Raw genomic sequence first — 23,469 nt, 5'->3', positions numbered from 1 at the left:
GAGTCATGTGCAAGAGAAAGTGCATATGTACAGAAGTCCTGCACACTGTGACTGAGGCAGTGATAGCCACCTGAATATAGCCTTCATGATATTGTGTGACAAGAAATACCAACTTATCCAAATTTAGTTGATGACAAACTGGAGAAGCTTTGCAAATTTTATTTGTATATGATGTGACTTATGCATTGTAGAAGAAGAGTTTGGACTGGAATGATTTCTATTTCTCTTGTAGTGGTTGGAATTCCTAGCATGGGACTGAACTTGATTATTTTCAAGCTCCTTAAAAATGTATAGTTCACATTTGTTTGAGATTTTTCCTTGTGAATGTTTTTGTATGTGGAAAAAGAAGCACTAATATGTACTCTAGGACAAAGTGTATTAAAACAGTTAATTCAGATGTGGGTTTTCAATCTTGATTCTGATTTTTTGCTGGATAAAATATTTTGGGGGAAATTATCTGATATATTGATTAGATTTCACTCTATCAGCTGTATTTTTGAATGATATTTTGTCAAAACATTGACATTCTATTTTTTATAAATAACAGTATAGTTATAACATTATTGTGATTCAATTGAAAAAGTTATATTAGGAAAATAACTTTTTTTATTTGCTTACTAGAATTTATAGTCTGCCCCATTCTCAAGATTTTGGGTGACTTCCATAAAAGATGAATTGTTAAAACATCTAACACAAATCATAAAACAACAATGAAACATTGCATCATTCAAGTGTAGTTAAAACATTTCGGGGATTGATCAACTAGTCCTGCAGCTCTACCTTCCAATAGCCCTAGATTTCTGAAACAATAGGAATGGAGGGCTCTTTGAATTTTGGGGGACAGCATATTCCGAAGTTTAGGGCTAGGCCACTATAGAAAAGACTTATTTCAGGACCACCTCTTATTTTGAGACCACCTCAGGACACACTAGTAATCAATGCAGCACCTGCAGTAGGGTTGTTGCAGTGCTAAAATGTCTCTTGTCGATTAGCATGCTGGCTGCTGCAGTTTGCATGAAGTTTCTTAAGTATTTTGAAAGGATAGTCCCACCCTGGTCTGGGGTAGTGATGTTCAAGTGGCTGTCATCTATTTTTGATGATACCTCATCCCAGAATAACAAATGATTCCCCCATCATGCCATATAGATTTTGAAGAAATTGGCAAAGAGTGCTGAGTTATTTGGCACCCCATAGTTAAACAGTTGGGACCTTGAGTACTTCCCCCCAATAATACCAACCGAAGCCATGCACTCAGAGAGTAGAACCATTAGGTCCCCAACTCTTAATTGTCATAGACAGTCCAAAAAAATGCTGTGGTTGTTGACACCAAATGCTGTTGGTAAAAATCCTCCCTCTTCTGTTCCCTCCTGGTCTACCAGAGGTTATCCACAGGAGGGACCAATTGAGTTTTTTTATTTGAGCCTGAATTATGACTACCGGGAATCCAAATAATTTGTTTCTTCCAAGATCATCTGCAGTTGAACCCAACCACTTTCTTCAAAACCTCCTGTAAATGGGGAGGGCTGAAATTGGTGGAAGTTATACAACATTCTTGAGTTGAGAAATACCCTCTTCAGGTAGGAGAATACCACCACCTTTTTCCAGGTAGCAGGGAAAGAAGCATTCATTGTTTCCTCAGTCCAACTTACTACCTTTGCTTTTGTTCCCTGAAGGGCAAGGATCCAACTTGCATGTGGGCATACTCAGGTGCAGATGACCCTGTTCATGTCCTTAGAATCTACAAGTTGAAAAGAATCTCAGATAACCATCTGATATTTTGTCCCACTTACTAACATAGGTTCTGCCAGCATGCAGTCAAGATTTGAACAAATATGAATGATTCATTAGCAAAAGGCTTGCAGACCTCTCATAGCAGCCCAAAGGGAAATTTTCCTATATAAATCTTTTTTGTAATAGTTTATTGATTTGTTTATAAAACCTTAAAAGATATTAACATGAGATCCCCCCTCAGTACAGTTATGCTCATAAGTTTACATACCCCTTGCAGAATTTGTGCACTATTTTGTAAGTAAACTTGAGTGATCAGACAAAACACATTTTTTAAATTTGTAATGAGATTCAAATTAAACTATTAGGCATCACAGAATAGTACAGTCACTAAACCTTAAGTGTATTGTTTGATAATCAAGTTGTGCAGGCAAAGTAGGAACCCTATTAAAACTTCTAAAATGTTAGCTTGTGCAGGCAAAGTGGAGAGTAAAGCCCAGAGCAAGTCTGAAAGTGTACCTGCTTTGCCTGCACAACCTGATAAGTTGCTTGGGAGGAGGGGAAGGAGGTGTTGCAAGCTACAGTATGAGAATTCCTGATTTATAATCTCAGAGCATTTTTCAGTTTGATTTTCTTTGCAGGTTTTTAAAATTTCTTCACTTTTTGAGTAAAGAAATAAACACATCACAGAATTGGGAATTACTAAAGTATCTGCTGCTCTGTGGACCTTTTAGGTATAATATGAAGGATCAAATACAAGCAGGATAATTATTCTTCTCTACTCTTGTTGCTAGACTACTAATGCTGAAGTGCAACAGTTTAAAATAGTCTTGTGGCCATTTGGAGTCTGAGCATGTTATCAAGGCTTAAAGATAGCCATTAGCAGAATTTTTTGCCTCTCACAAATTATGATTGTCCATTATGAAAGTGAGTTGAATGTGGTATATAGGCATTTACAAAAAACAAGCATGAATGGAAGAAAAAATGGAAAAGTAGGGAAATAAAACATTTTCTACTTGCTATCTTTTAAGCAAAAAGTTGTCAAAACAAGGTCTGATAGAAAAGGAATTATACATCTCCTTTAATTAACACCTAAAACTGGATAATTAGGAGGCTGTGAGTTCTAGTCCCACCTTAGGCATGAAAGCTGGCTGGGTGACCTTGGGCTGGTCACTTTCTCTCAGCCCAACTCACCTCACAGGGCTGTTGTGGGGAAAACAGGAGGAGGAAGGAGTATTAGGTATGTTCACCGCCTTGAGTTATTTATAAAAATAATAAAGGCAGGATAGAAAATAAATAAGCAAACAAGCATAAATTATTTGTCTGTTGCAATTGGAGGTTTAAATTGTCTTGTGTACTGTGTAACACTGGTGGGCAATCTGAATCCTAGTATGGCTCTGGATTGGCAAATTAAAATTTCATTTTAAATTTACTGGCAGGATGGCAGCTTTTATCAAATAGGCGTGCTGAGTATTGTTGTAACTCTAGGAAATTCCCTTCAGTCTAAAATTCCCTTCCCTAATCCAACTATCAGTGGAGCTATATACATAATATATAATCTGTTTTGTGTTTGTATAAACACTCAAGGTGCCTTACAACAATTGCAAAATAATAATAAAGTGTAACAAAATTGGTTCAATTAAAACAAAAGTAGGGGAGGAGTGGAATTACTGTATATGAAAGGAAATGCTTGTATACATTGAGTTCCAGGAATTTGAGCATGAGGGTCTACTTCAGAGTATTTAAGTAAGAAGGACAGAAAACAAGAAAAATGTTATTGCAGGGGTGTGCAAGACAGCCGAGCCAGATAGACAAACTTGATAATGTTCTCTGGGACCAGTCAGAGAAGGAGAAACTGTCAGCCCTGTAAGGTATACCTGTAATGGGCTGTGAGAATAACTTTGGGAGACAGGAGGAGGAGGAGGAGCCGCAGCCTCGACAAGAGTCAGACAAAAGGTATCTCAGCCAACAGAAGGAATAGGGGTGGAGAAAGCATCTGAGAAGGGATCCTCCCTAGTTCTCTGGAAAGTAAAGGCAAGGGAGGTGAGAAGTGCGTTCCGACTTGCAAGATTCTGTTACTATAATCTTACAATAAAGGTAGTGTTAGTACTCATGGTTTTGGTTTCTTGTCTGGACTACCTTGAAGAACTGACAATACCAGACTAAGAAACCAATGCCATACAGTTCTAAAATTACTTCTATTGGAACAGCTGCAGTAACAGAATCTTCCAAGTCTGAATGTGCTTCCCTCCTCCCTCACCTTAGCTTCATGTGAATTAGGGAGAGGCCTGTCTGAGATCTTTACTCAACTTAGTGTCTTGGAATGGACTCAAGCCACATTTGTCCGATCGTTGCCTTGGTAATGGATCTTTCTCCTGTCCTTCAAGGCCATTCCCTATGCCCTCTACAGAAACATAGTGACAATAGAAGACTTTAAGTACCTGGACATCTGTTGGAAAATGTTTTGACACATTTTCTAATTGCGAGAGCTGTTCAGCAGTGGAAAATGCTACCTTGGGAGGTGGTGGATTCTGTCACAGTGGTTTCCTGCATTGGGCAGAGGGTTATCTAGATGATCTCCAAAGTTTCTTCCCAACCTTACATTCTATGATCTGTGATTATTCTTTCTATTCTCTTCAGTTTAAAGTTTGATCCATCTTCTTAAGGGCTTCTTGTGTAAAAATGAAAAAAAATTAACTTGTGATTTATGGCATTGATGATTAGATAGGATAGATTATAGAAAGAAGAGTATCATTATGTAACTTTAGAGAGAGAGGTTAAAATATAATTGTACTTATAACTGTTGTGAAGAATATTAGAAGCCACTTCTTTGTATCTTTTTTCTTTTCTATTTTCCTTTAACTTTTTTCTTTTCTTGCATTTTTTGCTTTCTCTTTGACTTCTTTCTTTTCCTTTTTTTCTTCCTTACTTTACCCAAAGTTACATTTTCCTTTAATCTGTTGATCACACTTGCTAGATGTCTCTTAAATTTAAGACAAGTTGTTAATGATTCCCCAGATTACTTTTTCCCACATTCCCTTTCCTGCTACTAGTTGATGGAGGTTGCTTAGGAATTCTTAAATGAAGTGTCATTACTCTAAGAATGCCTTCTAAATAGAAACTGAAGAAAGAAGAAATATGCATCTTTGTAGTAGAATTTACAATTGCTTGCTCATTGTTGTGTCTGAAATACTTTGCTGAGTGCTTGAAACAAGAAGGAAAAAGCAATGTTTAATCTGATAATTATATTCATAGGCCTGTAAAGTGTATACACAGTTTATAATGGAGGAACAGTGGTGAGAAAACCCTTTGGAACAATCCATAATCCTGTGGTATTGTGATCTACAGTATGATCTAAACTTCATCTAAGCCCTGTTAATACATAATCAGATTATGGTTAAAAAAGCAACATCCCAAACAGTGTACTGATTGATTCACTTTTAATGATTAGTCAATTGACTTTACCAAAATGCAAGACAACACCAACACCAAACTAGAAAATAAATACAAAGATACAAAGATATAAAATGAAGTACATTCAAACAAATTAATTGTCTTTGCATATATTACATCTTCACTGTAGCGGTGCCTGCCGCTGGAATAAGGTACCCCTGCCGCTGAATAAGGTACCCCTGAGATCCAGATGGCTGCCACTCTAATAGTGTTCTGGAAGGTCTTGAGAAGCTGGCTGTTCTCCCAGGCCTTGGGATAGGTGAATGGACCCTCCCCATTTCAGAATAGAATAAAATAAAAATTACCCCATCTTTTCTATAAAATGAGTTCTCTCTCTTTTTAACAATTCTATTAAGAATTACAAATAGAATAAAAACTAATACAAAGTACAAAAAATATAGGAATACAAAAAGAAAAATACAAAAAAGGAAAAAAGTGTAGGGAAAAAGAAGAAAAAAAATAACTTCCCCCTTTATCCCAGCAAGGAAAAATAATTTTAGTAGCTTATCACAATCTCTTAATACAACATATATTCTCTTCACCCCATAATTTATCTCTTAACTAAAAAACAAAACCCAAAAGCCTTGTCATTTGTTCTTTGTCTGCAAAAGTCCAGTAAGGGAAACCAGATATAGCTAATTTTCTATTTTAACCGAGATCAAATAAGCCAACCCTGTATTGCTTCCCTGAATTTTTAACAATCTTAATTTTTAACCCCTTCAAAAATAGTCTCAGAGCTTGTTTTCTGTTCATCTTCTTTTTAACCCAAGAATCTTTCAAAACTTTAACAGACCTCTTTTGTACATCCAGTAAGTAAAACTTGTCCTTTTTAAAATCACTTCCCATAAAGTTCTTCAAGACTTTAACAGACCTCTTTTGTAAATCCAGTAAGAAAAAGGTATCCAAATAGGTTTTCTGGTTTAGTAATTGTACATTTCCCTTAAGGAGTGAAACATCCATTGGTTTTGTTTGTATATCCAGCACAACTTTCTCCATATCCTTCTCATTGCTTGACACAAATCCACAATTTTCAAGCTTACCTGTTGTAGCTTGTTCTTCTATAACTTCATTGACACATGATCTGTCTATCATATCAAGTAATTCTGAAAACCAATATCAAAAAACATCCATTAAATTTTTTTGTTCCAGTTTTTATTTCTTTGTTAACGAAACAAATTTATTATCCTCTAGCTCCCTCTAGTGTCAAACATTCAAGATCCCATTATCATGTTTCCTCGTAAAAGAACCCAAACAAACACCATTTCCCACGGGAAGAATTCTTCTAATTAATTCAGAACTATAATTCCAAGTCCATCTAGACCCTTAATTCATTGTTAACTTTCCAAAATTCCATATTCTAAGCATCCTTTTGCTGTTTAATCCCCCAAATAATATTTTTTCAGAGCTTTTACAATCATATTTAAAACATCTTTCTCCATGGAGAAGGTAACTTACCTGATAAATACAGTAAAACCGTGCTGATCCAAAAGGTCTTAATATTTCCAGTACAATAAGAAAAATAATCCAAAAAGTGATTAAGAAATGAGGCTTGGTCAAGCTTTATGTCCTTAAAGGCTGCGTTATGAGTATGAGCTTGATGGTAAACCTCAGCTTCCAGCCACTCGACTCATAATCTGACTGCAAAACAACAGTTCCTGTGATCTACTCATGAGGAATGGCTGTCCGGAGTCACATGGGTTATCTCAATGATGTCTCCTTCCTCTGGAGAGATTTTGCTGGTCCAGATCCAGTATCTAGCTGCTATTTTCCTCGTAAGCACAGTCCCGCTGCCAGCAGGATGTCCACTTGCCATGGTACTCACTGGGAGTCTCCCCTATAAAATGGGGAGACTCACAATAAAATCATATAAAAATGTAAATCATATCACATTGGCTCACAATAAAAAGATAAAAAGATAAAATCAGTAATACATAAAAACAGAATTACAGTGTAACCAAAACCGCTAGAAGCTATCACACGATCATAATCCCATACATGCCTGGCTCAGTTAGCAACCTGGGAAAAAAGAGGTCTGCAAGGCTTTCCGCAAGGCTAACAGGGTCAGACCCATTCAGATTTCAAGGGGATGCTATTTCATAGGGCAGGCACTACACAAGAGAAGGCATGCTTCCTAAGTCCTGCTAGAAGACATTGTTTAATGGGAGACCTTGAGAATGCCCATGCTTCTGGATCTTAGTGGGAACCAATGCAACTTGTGAAGAAGTAGTATTGTGTGGGTGTACAATACTTTGGGTGCACACCCAAAGCTAGACCAGCTACAGTTTTTGAATGTTCTTTAAAGCTGGCAGTGGCTATATGAGGCTGGGAAGGGCTACCAAACCGATTACCATAGACTTTGGCCTCAGTCTACCATCAGGCAGTTAGAGTACAAATGAGGCAAACGCAACCCCATTATTAGTCTTCTCATTGTTACTGTTAAAAAATCACTCTTAAGATTTTTGTGATATTCCAGGAGATTACAAAAAACACCAATGTAATAATGTCAAAGGATCTTCCAGCCACTCCTGCATACAGTATTCTGATACCAGGGTTCATGATTCCACCATTAAGAAAACACTGAACAAGAATGATGTGCAGAGAATCTGAAGCTTAAATGAATGTGAGTCATATAGCATGACTGCGATCCTAAGCACACAAGTAAATATACAACATAATTGCTGAAGCAGAAGAAATGTAAGCCCTGACTTTAACCTGACTGAAATGTGGGTCACCTCAAGCAAGCAGTTTATGCGAGAGAGTTTGAAATAACAAGTTGAAGCAATTCTGTAAGAGGAATAGGCAAGATACTTTGGAACTGATATATAGGATTGAACAGCAGGTAGAGGTTGTTGTCACTACTGCTAAAGAAGTTGCCACTAGTTTCTAAATCTGAAGATTCACATACTTTTGTCAACAAAGATAGTGACTTTTGGGTCAATGTGGTCAAAAAAGTCACCTAGCCACTTTCTGCCAATGAGACTGATGTGTCCCTGTTGAACTGATTGAAAAAGTATGCATCAGATATACATTTTTGTCTAGTAATAATTGATACATGTTAAGGTAATTCTCATTTTTTACCTGCTTGTTGCATTCTTTTGTTCTGCTGAAAAAAAGGAGAAATTTGGGAATGGCATGGATTGTGAGTAGAAGGAAGACTATAGTTGCAGGGGAGAATTTGAGGGCCTTCTTGCCTTTGTTCTTACAGTGCTAATTCTTGATCTGAATTCTACCTTCATTGTACATTTTTTAAAAATATGCCCTCATGTCTTCCTTCAGGAAGGGAGAAGGCAGTGGCATTAAATCACAGTTTATCTGTAGGATGATAGTTACAGTGGAAGATGTCTAGAAAGCTCCTCCTTTTTAACAAAAGGCTCACTTGCATTCTATCAAGAAAAAGCTTTGTACCTTTTGATTACTCCTATTTAACAACTGTTTAATCCTGCTTTTTCTCTCACAGCTGTACTGGGAGAAAAATAGAAGATGCACTATATTGCTATTTATGCTAAAACTAGATGTTGATCTGCATCTTAGTGTTAGGCCTCTGAGTTCAGTAGTCACCATTGCTGATTACTGTAGGTGTTTTTCAAGTGGGAAAAATAGGGAGAAAGTTTTCTCATCTACAAAATGGAAATAAAAATGTTGTATGTATAATATTTGACAGTAAATATAAGAACAGTCAGTTTATGGATGGTACAAAAATGTATCCCAGCTAGAGTTTTAGTTGGAGTTAAGCAACTCTGGTCCTTACCTGGTACTTGAAGATAACTCAAGAAGGGCCAACTCTGCCTGGTGAAATCATCAGCTAGTAATAACCTCCTCTGGCAAGTTTAGAGGGCTTTGGTACTTTGATCTACCTACATCATCATTGTATTTCAGCTCTGCTAGAGACTGTAATGCTTGCAAAAAGAAAAAAGTACTGTTAAATTGGGTCTCATACTGCATACCGGAGACCAAGTTTTGAAGAGTTTACTGTACAATAACTCTGCTTTAGAATTGGGGCAGACCAAATTAGCCAGTTTCAAGATCTCCTATAACTTTTCTGAGCCAGATTCAGTATTTGCATCTTTTCCTAATAGTAGCATTAATAGTGTGGTTCTTACATTGTTAAGTCAGCATGTAGTTATTATATTCAGTTGGAGTGATAACCTAGATTTGAATTATGAATGTGACTCCTTCATTGAAGGGTGATTTAGGAGAAGGAAAATAACACTTAACTGTTTTGACCTGCAGTAGATAACTTATTTCTGCTTTTTTAAAAAACAAAAACACTATTTGAACAGCTAACTTTATTTTGAACTTGCAGTGATAAATCAATTGAAAGAAAGAGCTGCAAATAGAGAATAAACCTGAATCTGAGAAAATAAAATTATGTATGTATGTATGTACGTATGTATGTATGTATGTATGTAATGGTTTCTAAATTTTTAACATTCTCTCTTCAGGCTGTCATCACAAAAGCCAAAGTGGATTTCTCTGGTGTCCTGTGCCTGCCCCCTTCCGTCGTTGCTGGAAATGGGCTGGACGGAGGAGGGGTTGGCGAGAATGAAGATGAAACGCTCTCGGTCTCTCTTTCGGCTGCACCAAGCCCCCAAAGTGAAGCTGTTGCCAATGAACTGCAGGAGCTCTCCTTGCAGCCCGAGCTGACTGCAGGCCTCCATCCTGGCCGGAACCCCAATCTTCCTCCTCTAAGTGAGAGGAAAAATGGTAAGTGAAACAGTAAGGCCTATAGTAATGAAAGTGGTACATAGGAATCTAACTCATGATCAATAATGAGTTGTACTGTAGAAACACTATTATACTGGATTTTGCGTAATAGTTTCAATTTTTTAATAGAAGTGTGGGCATCTCCATCTAAGTATATGCTAATGTACTCAATCCTAATGTAATGTCTGCTTCTGTTTTAAGTTAAGAGAAGTTATGTTAAATGGTGTTAGATCAAAACTGAACAAAGCTTTTACAGAGGGGCGTGCTCCCGAACCTTGTAGAATGTTTACATTCACTTACGTTTTAAGATGGATGCACATAGACAAATTGAGTAGCAGGCCATTAGGTAGATACAGTTGCATTTATGAACTCATTTATGTTTCCCTAACCACAGGACACAACATGCTTTGTTTGGATTGGGTTCTTGTCCTGTGTGAACTTAACAGTTGTGGCTTGTAAGCTATGGTTTACAGCAAAGTACAAGTAGTCCTTGCTTAACAACCACAGTTGGGACTGGAATGTTGGTTGCTAAGCGAAGTGGTCATTAAGTGAATCCAATGTGTTTTTACGACCTGTTTTGCAGCAGTTGTTAAATCACTGCAGGCATTAAGCGAACCATGCGGCCATTAAGCAAATCATGCAGTTCCCGATTGAGTTTGCTTGCCAGAAGCTGGACGGGAAGATGAACGATGGTGTTCAGGTGACCACAGGACGCTGCAGCAGTCATAAATGTGAACTGGTTGCCAAGTGCACAAATTGTGATCATGTGACCAGGGGGATGCTGCGATGGTTTTAAGTGTGAGGTCGGGTTGCAAGTCAGTTTTCCCAGCACCTTTGTAAGTCTGAACCATGACTGAACTAATGGTTGTTAAGTGAGGACTACTTGTGGCCCTCAAGATGTTATTGAAGTACAAATTACTTTTCTCAAAAGCAATTAGAAATTGCTATACAAATTAGTAATGTACACAAAGATCCTCTATTTTGATTTCAATGAAGTAAAACTATCAAAATATTTGTTAATAGTGTGCCTTTTCTTCTGTGGGTTTCTTCTGTGACTTTATCTAATCTGCACCTATAGCATTTTAATAACCATATTTTACAAAGAAAAGAATGAGTTGCTTCCAGGATTCTGTCTGTGATTTATGTTATAATATAGCTAATCTAATATATTTTTCAGTATCAATATAATTTACAGCGTTAAATACAATGAAGATAAGGTCTGATGTTAGCTCTTGAGTCTAGTTAACTGTATATACTGCACTTAGAAGTTTTTAAAGTTACTAAACAAAATGAAGTATCTGTCTGTCTGTGTATCTCCCTAGATGACAATTTCCAAGTAATTCTGTGGGCAGTAATGTAATTGGGAGAGCCAATTTGGTATAGTGGTTAAGGCATCAGGCTAGAAACCAGGAGACCAGGAATCAATGCTGACTCGAAGGCACAAAAAAGAAAGGTATTGGAGGGCTACATTTAATAGTATTTATTAAAATGTTATAAATTAGGTTTTGGAGAACTATTTTGCAAGTTTGTCCATTGCTGTTCAGAATAGATAAGGAGCAGCCTCTTAAACAAAAAAAAATGTTTGTTACAGACCAGTACTACTAACTACGTTATGTTGCCCCACAATTTAATTTTTTTTTAAATTTAATATATTTCTATTGCAGCTGCAAGGCTATGTTCTTCAGTCTTTCACAGATGTAAATAGAGACATATTTCTAATACTGCTATTCTATCTTAGTCACTCCTATTTTATTTTAAAAGTTACTGTATACTTGCTGAAAACCTTTACTCAACCACAGTATCATATGCCTCAGTTTAAAAGGAAGGAAAGAATCTTATTTCTGATTATATATATTCAGTTTACTAGTAATTTAAAATAAACTTCAGCAACTATAGTATTTGAAATCATAGATTCTTATATCTACTGTTGATATGTGTATATTTTATATATACACTATTTAGGAACTTGGGAAGGATTTTAATTCTTAACAATGACAACAGTAGTAACTCACAGTTAAAATGTTAATAAACCTTTGGTTAAGGAAAATAGAGTAGAGTATTCATTCAAAAGTTATGCCTGTCTTTAGTTTTAGTTATGGAACAATGTGTGGTATATGAAGGTAATATTAATATGCGTGTTATAATCTAAAAATGAAAGCTATAGTATGTAATAACTAGGGCAAAGATTTCTATGACCTAAAGATGTTAGAAATATGCAAGCATTTATGACCTTAAAACTGTTTGAATATGACTAATTAAACCAAAAATATGACTTTTAAAACAAAAATATGACTTTACAATTTTTCTGAAATTAGCACCCAATTTTTAAAAATCTGTGCTTACACACACACACACACAAACACGAATTAAAAGGTTTATTCTACTGCACTTCCAGTGCAGAAGTGCTAGTATTGAAGGAATCAAACGAACATTTTGAGAGTAAAATGGTCATCCCTGGATTGGTTTTCATTAACAGCAGAATTGCATTGGATGACCACGTGCATCTTGAGGTTCTCAAACTCAGAGTGCCTTCTGTTGTCCACCAGTATGTTCTTGTATCTGGAGAAACTCCGACATCACAAGAGGTTATAGGAACAATTTTGAAAAAAGGAAACTCATCTGGAGAAAATTCTGGCTCAAAGTCTTCAAATTTTGATTTGAGTCCATTTAGAATGTTACTTATTTTGCAAAGTGTTGAATAACCCAGATTAGATTGCAGCACTCTTTGCGGTTTATCACTAATTTTTTCAGCCACTTCCCCTTTGCTTGCTTTAAATCACTCTCAGTTTGTTTTACAATGTTCAGTGCACCCCTAAGTTCCATTCCTACAGTTTCAAGGCGGGTGATTGCTCTTGATAATCCCCCGAAGTTAGATCCTATATATGCTGAGTTTCCAGCCAAGGTTTCAGAAAGGGAATCTTGCACAATCTTGTGGAGGAAGATTCACAACCGTCAAATTCTTTAACTATCTGCTGCAAGGGAGTGTAATTTGTGAAATAATCCATAGCCGCATCCAGCCAAGTGCCCCAATGTGTCTCAACAGGTTGGGGAGGGAGAGCCAAAGTAGGAGCAATTTCTTTGAACTTTTGTACTCGAAGTGGAGCTTTAATGAACATTTTTTTCCCATTCGAAGTGATCTTATCTACATCAGGATAGTTGCTTTGAATCTCTTCGGCCACTCTGTAAACCAAGTGCAAGGCATGTGATATGGATCATTTTTGGATAAAGAAGTTTAAGTCCCTTGGCTGCTTTAGTCATGTATGGAGTGGCATCTGTTACAAAGAGAAAGATATTTCCCCTTTTTATAGTACCCCATCCGGCCAGAGTCGTTTCATAGAATCGTCAAAGAGCATAGCAATAGTGGAATTGTTTACATTTTGTAGAGTTTCACATGTTAGAAGAAATACTTCACCAGGCTTGTCACATTTCAGAGTGCCAGTAATAACATTGGCTACATATCTTCTGTTTACGTCACTTGTTTCATCTTTTGAAACCCATATGTTATTGTTGTCAACAGCAGGTCTTATCTTTTCTAACACATCTTCCTAGCAGGCAGAGATGTAATTTTTCCTTACAGTTAATTCATTTGGAATCAGGTGACCGGTGTACTTCTCAAAAAAATGCCTGAGGCTACTACTACCTAATTTCCTTAAGGGAATATTTGAAGTAACCATCATTGTACAGAGATTCTTACAAAATTCTGACTGGGTATTTGATGAACCTGCAGTTGAAGAAGCAGCTCTCTTGAAAAGGAGATGTTGCCTGTTCTCAGTGAAGGTAAATCTTGCTAAACGACTCTTGTGTTTCGTGGCGTCACAATGTTGTTGAATATTAAAATGCTTTTGGGCCGATCCCTTAACTTCATACAGTTTACAAAACAAAATATCACCATTGCTACTGAAAATCTGCTCCCCAAATTGTTGAACAAGACGCCGTAATTTCACACTTGCTGAACATCTACTTTTAGGCATGTTGAAATCATATTGCAGCTCTCACATGACTCCACCAGTTCGAACACACACACACCCCTGAGTTGGGGAGCAAATAAGAAAAAGAAAACAAAACAGGCAAATTCTCACTCTTTTTTTCAGGCCTGGTCAGGGGAGAAGCCTTTCTTCCCACCCACCCACCCACCCACCCACCTCTCTCCCTCCCTCTCTTTCTCTCTCTCTCTCACACACACGCACACACACACACCCCTCCCTGAGTTGGGGAGTGACTAAGGGGAAAAAAAACAGGCAAATTCTCACTTTCCTTGCTGGCTTGAACTTGCTGGCTTATCAGGAGAGTTGCCAATGACCAAAATATCACCAAAATATGACGTTTGTTACAAAATTAAGCAGAAATATAACACCTTTAAAAAATCAAAATACGACTTTTCAGGCAAAATAAATAGCATCTAATTCTCACCAGATTACTCTAAAACATGTTTTAACTTACTTATAAATTCAAATAAAGGTTCCAGAAAAAATATGACATGTCATAGAAATCCTCGCCCTAGTAATAACTATAACAGGACATGTAACATTAGATATCTAGAAATACATTAGCAATATTTTGTGGGTTTTATATTAGAATAACCTTTTAGTTGAATCTTTAAACTGCTATGTGCAATACAGCTATTATGCAAATAGACGTCTAACAGTTTTTCACCAGCAGTAGTATTTGTATTTTAGGTGTAACAATTTTCCTCTTCATTTCAAACATTGGTATAAATCTCTGGCAGTGCTGTGCAACCAGGTTGAGTTCATTGTTTAAATTCTCCTGATATTACCAATTAACTCTGGAAAGTAGCTTATTCTAAAGGATTGCTTTTCTTCTGTTTAAAATTTTGTTCCGTTGGTATTTTTCATTAAATTTTTAAATTCTTTTAAATTTTTAGTCTACATGGAGGAAGCCTTTTTCAAGCCAGAAAAAATACAAATAAATTGTATAGTGGGATAGACCACACCTGAATTACTTTTACTTTGGGCAAGGAGGAAAATGTACTGGGAGTAATAGGAAGGAGTCATTAAAACAGAGAAATATTGTCTGTTTTTTGTTGATCCTGAGGTTTTTTCTGTTTCCAGCTTAAGGTACAGGCTGCTGAGTCAGAGCTGAGTTAATTTTTTGTCCTGAGAGGCTCAAAGCAGGTTAACCCTTGATGGACTATAAATGTGTATATGTTTTAGAAGTAGTGCAAATATTACACAATTAAATCTGGAACATGCATGTATGACATCTGGAATTTCAAAATAATGGTATGCACATGTATAGATAGCTTGGTTTTCCATGTAACCACTTCAATATTCTGTTAAAAAAATCTATTCTCAATGATCTGAGCTCCCCAAAATATATGAAAAACTATTAGACTCTCAGATTATCTGATTTAATCCAAATACCTGATGTCTCTAACTTTATCTAAAAATTGAAGATTTTTAATTATTAACATAACTGTCTTCCAGTAATATTAGCTATCCTCTTTGAATTTACCCTGAAACATGATTAAACTTGACTCAGGTTTTCATGTTAACACATCTTGTTTATGTATGTGAGATTACTTTTGTATGATGATTGCTGCTGGTCCATGCAGATTAGAAAGATTAACATGGTTTTCCAACAAGCTAATTAATTTTTTTCATTTATTCAGTTAATTAAACAGAACAGAAAAAGGAAAAAAATAGGAAAAAAGCAAAAAGCAAAACAATATTAGAAATATGTGGGCTGTTTGTGTGTGTGTGGGACGCCGTGGCGCTGTGGGTTAAACCGCTGAGCTGCTGAGCTTGCCAATTGGAAGGTCGGCAGTTGGAATCCGCCTGACGGGGTGAGCTCCTGTTGCTAGTCCCAGCTCCTGCCAACCTAGCAGTTCGAAAACATGCAAATGTGAGTAGATTAATAGGTACTGCTTTGGCGGGCAGGTAATGGCGTTCCATTTAGTCATGCCGGCCACATGACCACGGAAGTGTCTACGAACAAACGCCGGCTCTTCGGCTTTGAAATGGAGATGAGCACAACCCCCTAGAGTCGGACACGACTGGACTTACTGTCAAGGGAAACCTTTACCTTTACCTTTGTGTGTTTGTGTGTGTTATGTGTGTTTGTGTGTAAAGCCTTACACAATAGTTTCAGTAAAGGATGATTATATTTTATTGTATTCATCCATATATAACCTGTATTTATTAGAAATTCATTCATATATTGCAAGTAACATCAGAACTTCAATCCACTGAGTTATTGGGATGATATATTTTTTATTTGCAGTACAGAAGGAATAATTTTGTAGCAATAAAAAGGGCACAAAAATCCAGTTCCATTAGCTGTCTTTCACTATTTCTGTGACAGAAGCTGTTTACTGGAGAAAGACCACATTTCCTGTTGTGTGGTTGTTCTCTTTAGTGCAGGTACTGTATGGCATTAATAAGGGCTGCATATTAACCATTTCACATTGTAAAGGATAACTATTTAATTGTGATAATATGTCTTCCATATTGAGCCTATTAAAATACTCAGTGTGCGCTTTTCCATCATATTCTGTGCTGCTATGACAGTTCTGCTTTTGAGAGAAATATTAAGCTGTCACGTTTCTTGTGTTCATATAAGTTATATAACTGCTCTAGTGACAGCAATTGGAACAATTTGAAAGTTCTGTATATATTTGATTATATCATGCTGGTAAAAGGTATTCTATTCATACGTGAGGTTTCTTTGAAGAAATAACAGCCATATGGAAGAATGAGGTGGTTCATTTGTGTGTCCTTTTATACAGTTATATTTAACTATTTTGACACATTTATTAATGGATAACAATTAGCAACAGCTTAGGCTTAATTTTTTTTTTGCATTATGATCAATTGTACATATCAGATCATTTGGCTGCTTTAACTTAAAATCAGTTGGCTTCGTTCAGATCATAGATATGCTAAAGCCTCACCATAACATGATTTCCGATTATCATTTTTTTTCTGAACTGTTCTTTTTAGTTCCCTTGTATTGTTTAAAACTTTCCTGTCTTTATAATTTCATTGATAAATAATAGTTAATTTTGATAGTACAGTTGGTTTTGGCATCCTTATACATTTACAGTATTTTACATATTGATAAGCAGCTGTCAGCAAGTGGTTTCTAGTACTGTAGGCTGGAGCTCTTACTAACACTTTTTTTTAGCTCACTTTTTTTTACTCACAAATTTTGCTGTTGTTTACAACCAATGATCATATCGTCATGTCTTTAGTTAACTGAAGCAGTAACCTTTCATCTACCCCAAGGCCTCCAAACCTGTGATTATTATCAGTTTTGGTCTGGTTTTGGTTATTTCACATTCCTGGCAATTTGACTCTCTGGGTCACATGTTTTTAGTCAAATCAGGTTGGCTAGAACTTTCAGTAGCTTAATCTGCACTGACATATCAACTAAGGAGTTTTCACTGTGAAGAAAAGAAATACATTTGGGAGAAACTCAACTTAAAGAAATGTACAGAATTTTAGTCTTGGGGCAGTTGAACTTAATGTTTGAGGGTAATGGAGAGTTTTCTCTCAGCTGTTGATTGTATAGGACTCTTTCAGACATGGCAGAGAAATTCTGGATATGTTCTCTCTGGGATGGTAGTACAGGTAGTTGTCATGCTCCCTGATCAAACATTCCCGGAACATCTGATTGGACTCGCATGCATGAATGGAGTTAACACTTGTTGGGACTTGCAAGTTAGCAGAAATGGGAGGGGGAACATGCCAGGAGTGTGAAAGCACCTTGTTTGGACTATCTCTGGTATTCAGGGTCAAGCTGCCAGGCCATTGAAGACATCTGCATGGAGCTGAACTGACTGGCATGAAGAGGGGGGCTGCATGCTTAAGAAAGGGGAGGGGGTTTGAATTCATTGGGCTGTTTAACTTGGGGGAAACATGGGAACTTTCATTCGCAACTTACTCATTGTTCTGTATGCTACGCTCCATTAAAGCGATTTCTACTATAATCACGTCTGAATTGAATTTGACGGCAGTTTGAGTAATACAGTCATTACATAAAGTTGCGAATCAAAGTTTGACTCTACCTGGAGATGTTCATACCCAGAAGAGAGTCAAAAATCCTACAGGATGTCAAAATTGGCATCTGGAGATCCAACCCAACCAAGTGGGGAAGAAGGAACAACGACTCAACTGATGGAACCAGAGGTGGTAGCTGAGTCAATGGAGATTCGGAAACAGAAGGAGCTTTGGAAATCTCCATGCCTCTGCAAAGCTGTACAGTGGAGGTAGACACAGAGCTGGTTACTCTGGATGACACTCAAGGGTCCAAGGTGGCAGCCTCCTGGCTCCAACCACCCGATCATCCAGATCTTAAGGGATTGGAATGGATCAATGGAGAAGCATCCAGGATTGGGAAGACGGGACGGAAGGTGAGGTCATGCCGGCTATCCGTCAGTCAAAGGACGTGTGACCGAAAGGTACAAGATTCTGCCCTAAGGACCCTGGACCCGAACAAGGTGTCACCCCTGAGCGAATGCAGTTTTTAGAAGCTCAGGTAGCCTCTATGGAGACAATCCTTCAAAACATCTCGCTGTCGTTGGATCGGGTGTTAAACCAACCAGAATTTGAATCCAATGTTTTGTCCAAAAGGTCAACTCCCAAGCCAATTCCAGGCTCAAGGCACCCATCCCTGAAATCAGAGAGCAAGAAAAGCAGCTGACCTTCTGTGACCTGGGGCAAGCCGCTGACGGGTCATGTAAGTCTTCCCCCCCAAAAGGGGGCCCCGTGAGTTGCATGTTAAGTTTAATGGGACCCCCAACAATTGGCTTTTTTCCTGAGTAATGTGGGGGCCTATATGGAAGAATTCGGGGCTACTTTCCCCACAGAACATTCAAAAGTGAACTTAGTGGGATCTAGTCTGAAGGGACCAGCAGCTGACTGGTTGGTGCAACTGCATGACGCAGCAGCCCCCAAACGTAACTTAGATGATTTCATGAGGGGTCTAAGAGGCCATTTTGAAGATCCACTAGCAAAGCTTTGGGCCAAAACAGTTCTCCAACAACTTAGACAAGGATCCAAAACTGTATCAGAATATGCTATGGAGATTAAGGCTTTGGCTGGAAAGGTAACTGATTGATTGGAGTCTACCAAAGTGAATTACTTCAAAGGCAGGCTGCAACCAGAACTGTTACATTGGTTGTTGGGCAGAGGGGATCCTAGCACCATAAGAGAATGGATCTGCTTAGTGGGAGAAGTGGAAAACACCCATTTCTAAGTCAGATGACAAGTGTGAACTCAAGCTATGGGGAAGAACACAGGAGCTCCAGCCAGTATACCAACGTTGATGAGAAAGCAGTCGACCATGGGATGAGGAAAGAACGACGAGCAAAGAAAGGGTTGTGTTTTAAATGCGGGAAAGATGGACATCAAGCCTCAGACTGTTCCCGTTCAGGGACGATCACAACCACAAAGGCTGGGAGCAAAGCATTGAAGTCTCCACCTGCCAAGCACAAGGGAACTGCGGCCAGTGCAACTACCTGTAGAGAGGAGAATTTATTCTTTTCAGAGGACTCTGAAAAAGACTCTGAAGATGAGAAACCCCAGCAGGTGGGAAACGAGTCACACCTGCTCTGAATTGCGTGGACAGGGGATGATGGGCACAAAGATCCACTGGTAGGTGATGATTGCTCAACGTTGCTGGTGGGGTTACAAATAAAAAAACTTAAGGACTAACTGCAAGGCTGACTTAACAGCCATGCTAGACTCGGGGTACACAAGGTGTCTAATTCATCCTGTTATAGTAACAGGGTTGGACCTAAAAGTGAGAAAGCTGAAGCAACCCATAGTGTTCACTCAATCTGATGGATCAGAAGCCCATGGGGGTCCAGTGGAATATTATACAGAGACTAGTGATGCATGTAGGTAGTCATACAGAGACTTTGCAATTTATTGTGGCACCTATCGCAAACTGTTCCATAATTTGGGGGTTGCCTTGGCTACGGAGTCGAAAACCCCATGTAGATTGGGAAGTTGGAAGTTTACAATTTGAGGATGGATTTTATCCGGGATTATCCAGAGAGACGCCATCCCCAAAAAGTGAATTTGCAGGCATAATGATCAAAGGAAGCCCATCTCTTCCTAGTGAGCACAGTCCATTAATCCCAAGCCAATATAAGGAGTTCACAGAGGTATTTGATGAGAAGGAGTCAGACCAATTGCCCCCGCATAGAAAAACGGACTGTGCAGTTGAAATTGATCCGAACGCCAAACTCCCTAAGCCCAAAATGTATACGATATCCCAAACGGAGATGGAAGTGCTTAGAGAATTTATTGACAAAAACTTAGCCCGCGGGTTCATTGCGTTTTATTGGTGAACATTGAGCCAGTTCACCAGTGGCTGCACCAGTATTATTTCTCTCCAATCTCTCTGCTCTGGGTGTGGCGGGGGAGAAAAAAACCCAAGCCATTTCTGTGAGCAATCTGTACTGTTTCATTTTGCATGGGAAACTAACTGCTGAAAATGCATTGATTACCTGTGAAATGTCAAAAGCCCCATAACTTCAAATACCACTAGTTGTCTCAGTAGATGACAGTACTCAGCTGACCTTGTTTGGGCCTGGAAATTAAGCAAGGTTCAGCCTAGTTATTAGTTGGATGTCACATTATTGGGGAATAATGTAGTTTAGACTGGTAAATTAAAATAATTGTACTCAAAAGCAGTGGCACTTTTCTTTTGGTGCCATGAAAATTGCATGAATGTGGGTATTAGGTTTTTAGGTGTTGCGTTTAGCTTGAAAGAGATTTAATTATTATTTCAATCACTGATTTTTAAAATTATAATAAAATATAATGTGGTATTTTAGGACCTTTTGAATAGATGTAACATGAATAAAATATGCATATCTGATTTTTACACATTGTAATAGGAATTAGTTCTCAGTGTGACCCAAAAGAATTCTGGTATATCTGAGAAACCTGAATTCAGATTCCACCACTGCTTACAGGCTCATTGCACACACTTGATCAAGCTGCAAACTTTCAACTTCAGTTGCTTATTTTTAAAATTGGTATAATATTGGATCCAGTGTAGGAAAACATGAAGTTTATGGAACATGTGGCAAATTAAAAATGCAGTTGTAAGTTGCAGTGCCAGTCACTGAAATCAAAGGATATTACCATGGGTTAGGTTACAGCTATGATCCAGAATCACTCAGGTATTTGAGTTAAGGCATGCCATTCTGAAGAATGTGAGACTGATATATTTATGGGGAATTTTTTCAGTACCTTTAGCAAGGAGAACAGCAACTATTATAATTGGTCTGAAGACATGGACTGAAAAAATATGGGTAAATCCAATCTATGTTATTTCAAAAAGCTGTGTGTTATACAGAAGAACCTGAGCCAAATTTAGTAGAGATTTCAGTCTACTGTGGAAGTGTTGTGCATGTGTTTTTAATGCTCCCCCATTTCAGCCATTTAATTCACCAAATGCAACATCTTCCTAGAAAAAACCAGACATAGTTACATCAGAGTATATTGTGCCTTTTTGTATGTTACAAACTTAGTATTGTAACTTACTCAGATAATATCTTACTCTGCCAAAGAAAGATTTGCATGAGGAGAATGAGGTTCTCTTAATATATTTATTGTATATTAAATACATTAAATTGGTCTGTGAATCAACATTTTTACCCTATAAATAAATGATGCCAAGTTAAATGGTAGTGAATTACTCTAGTAAATTATTCAGACTGCTCTTCTGAACAGTAATTATTTTTAACATGATCAGAGTTTTTGTTCTTGGGGGTTGGACACTACCGTTTTCAATGTCATGTAGTGTCTGATTCCTGGAAGACAACTGCCATATCAATATGACTTTCTGGGGAATTCAAGGGTTGACATACAGCCTTTTCTTCCTTTCCCAAGCAGGAAAGATTGAAAAGAAAAGAGGCTTTCCAGCAAAAAGAAATTAAAAGGACTCTTTTTTGTACAATTAAATAGCTCAGATCTGTTGAAATTGTCCGTAGCTTGATTTTGGACTGTACCTATAGAGTGGCTAATCAAAGAGCAGAAAAAAGTTCCTAGAATTAAGGAAATGTGTTTAAAAAGTAAGCCTTGAATAAACCTCAATCTGCAGTCTATCCTTCACTCTCATTGTCTGGTTAGATCCATATTGAAAAGAACATGATTCTGCTGGAACAAGAAACTGATGATGCCAGTCCAGATAATAACTGTGAATGTGGTTCATTACAGTAATGATGTATAATGTTTTTCACTTACAATGTGAAGAATAATATTAAATGCTTGTTGTGAGTTTGAAGACTGTCAATATTTAATTTTGGAATTTGAGTATAAGGAAAGTATTCCATCTCTTTTCTCTCTCTCCTACTCCTGCTGCATGAGGAGAATGAGGTTCTCATTCTCCTCATGCAAATCTTTAGGGGACGCGGTGGCGCTGCAGGTTAAACCGCTGAGCTGCGGAGCTTGCCAGTCGGAAGGTTGGCAGTTCGAATCCGCGTGACGGGGTGAGCTCCCGTTGCTAGTCCCAGCTCCTGCCAACCTAGCAGTTCGAAAACATGCCAATGTGAGTAGATTAATAGGTACCGCTTCGGCAGGCAGGTAACGGCGTTCCGTTTAGTCATGCCGGCCACATGACCACGGAGGAAGTGTCTTCGGACAAACACTGGTTCTTCGGCTTTGAAACAGAGATGAGCACCACTCCCTAGAGTCAGACATGACTGGACTTCATGTCAAGGGAAACCTTTACCTTACTCCTGCTGCATAGTTTCAGATAATTGAAGAGCAATATAGTTTTCTGAAATTCAAATAAATAGCTGCCAAGTGTTTTGTAATTTAATGAATTAAATCTCCTTTGGAAATCCCCATTCTAAATTATGCATATACTGGTTACATTGTCTTTTATAGTGTACTTGTGAATGTATTTTTGGGAGGTTGTTTTTGGTTATTTTGGTGTAGTTAAATCTGTTAGATTTGTATTGTTGATTCTATTACTTCAAAATGCATTTGTCTTAATCATAAAATAGAATATTTGTTAATTAGAAAAAGGCTTTTGATATGTGTGCATATAGAGCTAGCTAGAATAACATGCTATTTGGTATCTCTGTATGATAAGAACATTTATTTATATACATTGTTTTAGTATAAATGTCCAAACTTTTTCTCTGACCAATCAGTGATAATTGAGAGATTTCCTAGTGAAGAAATTACATGGAATTATTAGTGTTATTTTTAAAAAGGGAAGAATAATAATGAAATGTAGAAGACTTAGTTTTAAGAAGTCATCAAGAGCCACCAAATGGTGCATTTTCATTATTTTCAAATGGCAACACAAAATTTTTCCTAGTCTTAAAATAGGTGTAAAGATTGGAATAACTCTTTTCATTCCTAGAAAGGCTGAAATAGGGGATCTTAATTATGAAATTTAATTTACACTTGGACAGTGACATAGTAAAATATTAAAATTTGGGTAAACAAGCCCAACTACAAAACAGGCTTCAAAAACTTGGTACTTTCCTGGTAGGTTGATGCATACATAGGATCCATTCAAAATAAAATACTTTTTATGCAAGATTGGACCTTAATTATTAGATGATAGATTATCACATAATGCCAGAGCTATAGG

General features: G+C 37.5%; 2 protein-coding genes across 3 annotated transcripts in view; one reads left to right on the top strand and one right to left on the bottom strand.

Annotated features, from left to right (window-relative positions):
• The window catches only part of ADSL (adenylosuccinate lyase), a 275,527-nt gene that overhangs the window by 117,295 nt on the left and 134,763 nt on the right, over window positions 1-23,469 (bottom strand). The window lies entirely within an intron of this gene.
• The window catches only part of MRTFA (myocardin related transcription factor A), a 98,955-nt gene that overhangs the window by 12,205 nt on the left and 63,281 nt on the right, over window positions 1-23,469 (top strand). For both annotated transcript variants that reach the window (XM_063308155.1, XM_063308154.1), the window contains exon 2: window positions 9,624-9,885. The gene's annotated coding sequence lies outside the window, so the exon portion shown is untranslated. The remainder of the gene's footprint in view (window positions 1-9,623; window positions 9,886-23,469) is intronic.

The sequence above is a fragment of the Candoia aspera genome, chromosome 7, assembly GCF_035149785.1.
Source record: "Candoia aspera isolate rCanAsp1 chromosome 7, rCanAsp1.hap2, whole genome shotgun sequence".
In the NCBI taxonomy this organism is placed as follows: domain Eukaryota; kingdom Metazoa; phylum Chordata; class Lepidosauria; order Squamata; family Boidae; genus Candoia; species Candoia aspera.
This window is presented reverse-complemented; position numbering and strand designations above follow the sequence as displayed.